This window comes from Chelonoidis abingdonii, chromosome 14, assembly GCF_003597395.2.
Source record: "Chelonoidis abingdonii isolate Lonesome George chromosome 14, CheloAbing_2.0, whole genome shotgun sequence".
NCBI lineage: Eukaryota > Metazoa > Chordata > Testudines > Testudinidae > Chelonoidis > Chelonoidis abingdonii.
In genome coordinates, this window is record NC_133782.1 from 5,110,689 (window position 1) to 5,117,548 (window position 6,860).

Below are 6,860 nucleotides of genomic sequence, written 5' to 3' on the forward strand. Positions count from 1 at the left end.
AGTCACTCTCACAGCAAGCAAAAGAAAGTTCTCGGCCTTGGAAGCTGCGTCTGTATCACCGAGTTCTTTTTCGGACAACTAGCTTCAAGCTTTCCCTGCTAGTGAACGCTGTATGTTGGGGGCTACGCACCCATCGGCTCTCCTCTGCACTTTAATCCAAAATCGTGCTTAACATTTGCTTTCTGCTGGAGGAAACTGTTCAAGAACTAGTCAGTCTCGTGTCTGTGCATGAGACAGAGAAGGAGAAAAGAAACCCTTCTTGTTGGCTGTCTGACTTCCCTTCTGATACACCGCGTTAACAGCGGCTCAGCTCCCACAAAGCAGGCTGTCTACACCAGCCTCGCTAACACAAACCTGCCAGCTGCTTTTCTTTCCTCAGAGCTCTCATCATTAACATGGATTTTGCAGCCCCACACAGCAAGAAGGGGGTCTCATTCTTTGACTTCCCACTCACAATATAGTACCAGCGTGGCAAACTTTCAGCACTGTTGAAAAGAGAAAACTTTGTATTTAAAATTTTGCATGACATAGTCTATGCAAAAAACTTTTAAAAACACACAAAAGCCTGTGGTATGTTAACGAAGCACCTTCCAAGGGTCAAATCACACCTCTCAAACTCTTGTCTGAGGATGGCTGGAGAATTGGACGGGCGAGTTGTTATATAACCCAAACCCCTAAAAGGCAGTTTCCCAAGGTCAGGAAACCCCTTTTTTCATTTCTATGTGTCCTAATAACATTTTTTATTCAAGCTGAATCCTTTGATTTCACAAAATGTCCAAAGGCACAGGCTTGGCAGGGGCAGGTGAGGACTCAAACAGTTCCCTGCAATTTAGGGCTAAACCCATTACTGTTGGTAACCATGACAGGACTCATTTACTATGAGCCAATCACACTGAGTGAGAAGGTTTCACTCTCTGGAATGCCCATAACCCTTAGACAGGGGCAGAGTCAGTGTTCCACTGAAATAACAGTCCAGCTGTGAAGTGTCTGCACCATACAAGCCCAGAAGTTGGAGGCAGGTCCTGCAGAGACTGGGGGAGGAAGAAAGCACCTAAGAAATGGAAAACAAGCTTTGGAAAGGCTTAACATTCCCAGTATCAGTAGGATTGCAGTTCTGCTCGGCCTTTCCCAGACACACCTGTGGAGGAAGATGCCTCTTCCTGAGCCAGATTTGTGTTTTGCAGCTACATAAACAAACAATCCATAGAACAATAAGGCCTTCTTTTCCATATACAGCCGGGAGGAGGCAAAATCCCTCTACCACATTTGACGTGTTTCTACCTCTCTTTCCTGAAGCAGGAGGAAGAGGGGAAACAACGGATTTCTAGCTGAACACAAGTGGAGAAAAGATCTAGCCCCCATCACTCCAAGGGATCGAGAAAGATAGCTGACTGAGCCCAAATTCAGAGATGACTTTTTATTAACTGCAAGCTGCAGAGCGTTTTAATTACCAAACATCTTTCAGAAGTACAGTTTTATCCCCAGTCCCACTTGACCACATACTATTGAACCTGACGTAGTATCGCTAGATACATTTGATAACACAAGCTAACTCACTAGCAACTTTAGGAGTGGCATGAGCATGTTTGGCTTCCACATTAACACCCTGACCTTGCAAAAGTTAAGTGCATGCATAATTGATTTCAATGGGATTATTCACATGCAAAAAGGTTACGTGTATGTATAAGTCTTTGGAGGGTCAGGGCATTTTCCATTTAGTCTGGGAAAGAGAAGCCTGAGAGGGGATATGAGAACAGTTTTCATGTACATAAAAGGTTGTTACAAGAAGGAGCAAGAAAAATTGTTCTCAACCTCTGAGGATAGGACAAGAAGGGGCTTAAATTGCAGCAAGGGAGGTTTGGGTTGGACAGCTGGAAAAACTTCCTAACTATCCAGGTGGTTAAGCACTGGAATAAAATGCCCAGAGAGGCTGTGGAATATCCATCACTGGAGATTTTTAAGAGGTTAGACAATTTGACCGGGATGGTCTAGATCAGGGATCAGCAACCTTTGGCACACGGCTCGTCAAGGTAAGCCCCCTGGCAGGCCAGGCCGGTTTGTTTACCTGCCGCGTCCGCAGGTTCGGCTGATTGCAGCTCTCACTGGCTGCGGTTCGCCATCCCAGGCCATTGGGGGCTGCAGGAAGTGGCGCAGGCTGAGGGATGTGCTGGCTGCCGCTTCCCGCCGCCCCCATTGCCCTGGAGCAGCGAACCGCAGCCAGTGGGAGCCGCGATTGGCCGAACCTGTGGACGTGGCAGGTAAACAAACTAGCTCAGCCTGCCAGGGGCTTTTCCTGAACAAGTGGTGGACCGGCTTTGAGAACCACTGGTCCTGATGACCTCTCGAGGTCCCTTCCAGCCCTATGATTTATGATTCAATACGATGGTGCAGCAGAAATGCATGTTATTCACAGTGAATTTGAAATGTTCAGAATTGTTGCTTTTCATTCTTAATTGGCAATTGGTCCCACTTTCATGTCGTTTTCATAGTATGTCAGTACCAGTTTCAAAGAGAAATGGGCCCTGAACGTTAAAACTGCTTTGTTCACAAAAACTAGTGACGTATCATAATTTCCCTATGTTTTTACAGCCACCTTCCCAAAAGTGTGAAAATTTCAGAATGGAGGGGAAAAAAAAAAGTCATACGGCATGTAGTATGTTGAATAGAACTGGAGAAAGAAGGTCAGGTATCTGGAGGAACCTACCCTGGTGTCCTTCAAGAGCTCAGTAACACATACAGAGCCCAGTCAGCTAGCTCCCAAACTCCAGAGCCTCAGCATACAACAGTGTCCTCTCTGCATGCTCAGTAAAGATCTCTTTCCTACAACTCTGCCTCATTACTTATTGCTAGTGAAGCACTGTGCCAGCGATCTGTGTACTAGACTCTTCAGAATGCAGCAGCTACCAGCGTGAACCCATGGCATGATGCCTCTAGGAACTCTGGATTTAATTAAATACTCTGCAGCCCTGGTTTCTAGTGACCCACCCAATGCTGGTACTGAGCCCTAGCAAAAACACAAGAACTCCCCAGGGCCCGCCTGGCTTGGATTTAAAGAATTAAGAAATAACTGACAAAAATGAGCAGAATAAAACACTTCTTAGAAGAGAAAAGGCAGAAGCAGAATGGACTGGAATGAAATACAAAGCAGTGACAAAACCGCGATGGAGAGCACTAATCTAATGATCAAAATCATTTGATTGGCTGCGACGAATAATTTAAGAACATATCTAGAACTAGGAGAGGCCCTGGTATCCTTCATAATGGTTACAATTCTGAATGCAGTTTGATATTAAAGAGGATACTCTGCAGATCAGAATTTTTAAGAAGTCTTTGGCAATGGTGGGGTGATGATAGTTATAATTATCCTGGGCAGGTAGGTGGTTAAGATATTTCACACTTCAAGTTTCCTGGTAACTGGCCACCAATAACTCCTGAACACTTGCTAGAATTCCTATAAAGTTACTTGGTGCACAACCTGGCTTCCAATTTTATACCACCATGAAATGTTTGGGGGATTCCCACCCCGGTTTATCCTCTTCCTCACCCTGTTTCTCAGTAATTACTGGAACCATCCAACACTAAAAAAAAAATTATTTACTGAAGTATCTAAATCACTCGCTTTAAAATACTTCCTGTAAACAGCTCTAAGAATGCAAGTGCCTATGCAAAGCCAAGTAAGGAACCAACCAAGCGAAAGGAAGCCTCGTGGACCAGGAGTAAACTCTGGAGCATACAGGGTTACAGCAGGGTGGAAAGATGACCTGAACCCAGGAGAAACTGAGTGCAAAGGGAACAATAAACTGCATTGCCTCCCACTTTCCTCTTCACAGGCCTTGTGACAGCTCTGGAGCTGCTCTGTAATAATTTATGAATAGTGTATGTTGACCTGGTTATTGGCATGTGGACACTCACACATTGGTTTAGTTTAATAGGAAAAACAAGCAGGAAGGAAGAGAATGACTCAAGATCAGCACTCCTCAGCAAACATCTGAAAGTGAAGGAACAGGCCCAGACTTTCAGCTTTGAAGATTTTAACCCCTTCCCAGCCAACCTGCAAAACTAGTTTTGTCCCGAAGAGCCCAAGCCCGGATATGCACGACCGAACAATACTGGCAGTTTAAAATGGGTTTCTCTCAAGAGAAGGGGGAGTTGTTCAGGCCACTGGTGTGGGGGGAGTCTGAAGAAATTAGGCCTGTCTAGGCTGCCATCAGGGACAGTACACCTCCTGGTACGACATCTGTGTGTAGACCATATGTTGTATCAAAATCCTGTTTCTCTAAATGCTTTGTTCCTGTTGTCAAAACAAACCCCACTTGGGTTTTAAGAAGGCTGTTCTGGTCACTGAATACCACTGGTCACAGACTCCCACAGGAAAGAAGTCCTGGGACCCAAACTCAGGTGGCTCTGCTGGGTAAGCACAACTGATACGCAGAGGACCCTAGCCCAGGCTTGGTCTCAGTATGGGAGAATGGTGCAGTTGCAGCCCAGGACAGGCAAAGACACAAGGCCCTATACCCACAGGGGTGCCCTCAGAGGCCAAGAGGGGAGAGCGGCGCAGATCGCCCTGTACCTGTGACAGGCCTTATTGTAAGTGACGACTCCGTTATATTTTTTACTCCCACCCTCACCAGTCCTGCTTTGGTGCCATAATATGGAAACAGCCAGGCCCTTCCCGAACTGTATTACGGAGACCATCTGGGTCACTGCCTCTTATAGTAACAAGGAGTTGGGTCGGTTACTGCACAGCAATGCACTCTTTTATTAGCATGCAGCTCCAGTCATTTGTAGGGAGGGCCGGGGGGCCAAAGGCCGTGTAGGGAAATCTGAAGCTACATCCACCCCCAGGAAAACATCCTGGAAATACCTGCTATTTGGTGCACCACACTCCCAAGGCAGAAAGCAGCAGCACCCGGCTCTTCACACATTCGATGGTGATTAAGAATCATTCCGAGAGGGCTGGCTGCCTTGTATGTGGAGAGGGAAATGAACTCCCCTACAAGCCGGGAAATCCCTCCCACTCACTCCGAACACTTTTTGTTTAGTTTCTTTTAAAAGGCCCTGGCTCTGTGCCAAACCAACAGCCTGAGGAAGCTTCCCGAGACATCAGAGCTTCCCGGAGGAACCTGCCTGTTCCCAAGGCACCTCCACAGGTGATGCTTGAAGGGATGAAGCGACAACAGCCTGTGCTTCTCTAACCCATCTGAGATCCACACAGCTCCTCAAATATTATTTACACTCCTGTAGTGCCCAGAAACCCAATCAAAGGTCAGGGCCCCACTGTATTATTCCCCCCAACACACACACTCCCCAGGTATCCTTGCTTGAGACATGGGGAAACTGAGTCACAGAGCATGTATGTGATTTACACAAAGGTCACACAGCGAATCAGCAGGAAGGGAACCCAGGAGTCCTGATTCACGGGGCCACCTGTTGGGGGAGAGGGGTTGGTCACTGGGAGCCACCCCTTCCCAGCACTGCCTGGGACTGTCACAGGCTGTTCCGGGGGAATCCTCCTAACAGCAAGGCGAGGAGGCGACCCCCGCCCCATTGGCTTTGCATGGCTGACGGGCAGCAGAGCCTCCTACCGAGGCAACCGCTGCACGCCCCCAGCAGAGCCTGCTGCAGCTGCCAGGGGCCCGGCCTCTCCCCGCCTCGTGCGAGCTGACAGCGCTGCCACGCGACATGCAAGGCAAATCCCTGGGTCAGACAGACAGCAGATGCATGGGGGAGGAGGGGCAGCGCCTGCCCCGAGCTCTTCCTCCTCCCTGGGGCTTCCCCCATCCCATTAGTCGGCATGCAATTCCGTGACCCCCCCCCCCATATCGTCTATCTGCATCTTCCTTCCTCCCCCTCCCAGCTCCCTCTAATCAGTTGCAATCCATTGCACATGGGTTTCATTAGAAAGGATGCAAACGCTAAAAAGCTCAGCGGAAATGCATGCTGCCCAGGAAGCTGAGCGGCTCTCGGGGCTTATTCCTCTCCTTCCCTTTAGACATACACGCTCCCTCCTGAGCAGCAGTTTACAAGGCTATCAGCGGCACTTGATGCATTTATTGGAGGGAGGGGGGAATAAAAAGGGGCGGCGGCAGCCAGGGGGAGCCCAATGAATACAAGGCTANTAGCGTCTCTCCCAGGAGATACAATCCCGAGCAATGCAATGGGAATGGAAGATTTGCAATTCAGTGCAAGGGAGACGGGGTGGGTGTTCCAAGGGAGACGGGGTGGGTGTTGCAAGGTTGCCCCCCCCCCCCGCATCTGTGCTGTGGTCTCTCCTTAGAGGAAACCCCTCTCTTCCCCGGCTCCTGCACAGACGCTGCCGGCCCGCTCTCTCCCCACTCACACAAAAGGGAAGCAAGAAGATTTTTGCATCAATGCTCGCACATTTCTAGCAGCAGCCCGGGCGGGTGGGGGAAGGCTGGCTGCAGAGCCAGGGTGCAAAGGGGAGGCGGGGTACTCACAATCTGTGCATCCGAGTCCCCCGCAGCAGCGCAGCCCTCCTTCCCTTTGCTGAGGCACATCCGTTCCCCTCCACCCCCCCTTTTTTTTTAAGCTCCAGAATCGACACCCTTAGAGAGATGAGCTTGGAGAGGCTGGCAGGGGCTGCACTGCGCACGCGTCCCCCGGCCCCTGCGATTGACTTCCTAAAGCAACTGCATGCCGTTTTTTGCACTTCCTCACGTCAAAAAGCAGCCGCCCGGGCACTGCCTGGGGCAGGAGTAAGCGCTACTCCTGCGCCTTCTGCAATCGACCCCTGAATCGCCGCCAGTGCCTCTTCCTCTGCAAAATCAACACACGGGCCGGGCCAAACGGGGCATCCTCTGCCCGAAGTTGGCGCCTCCATCCCTCGCTGCTCCAGGGTT

The 6,860-nt window shown here is 49.6% G+C and overlaps 1 protein-coding gene across 1 annotated transcript in view; it reads right to left on the minus strand.

The window, feature by feature from the left end:
- RGS19 (regulator of G protein signaling 19) overlaps nucleotides 1-6,635 on the minus strand; it is a 56,228-nt gene extending 49,593 nt beyond the window's left edge. Inside the window, exon 1 of the mRNA XM_075072203.1 lies at nucleotides 6,459-6,635. The gene's annotated coding sequence lies outside the window, so the exon portion shown is untranslated. The remainder of the gene's footprint in view (nucleotides 1-6,458) is intronic.
- Nucleotides 6,636-6,860: the final 225 nt, after the last annotated feature.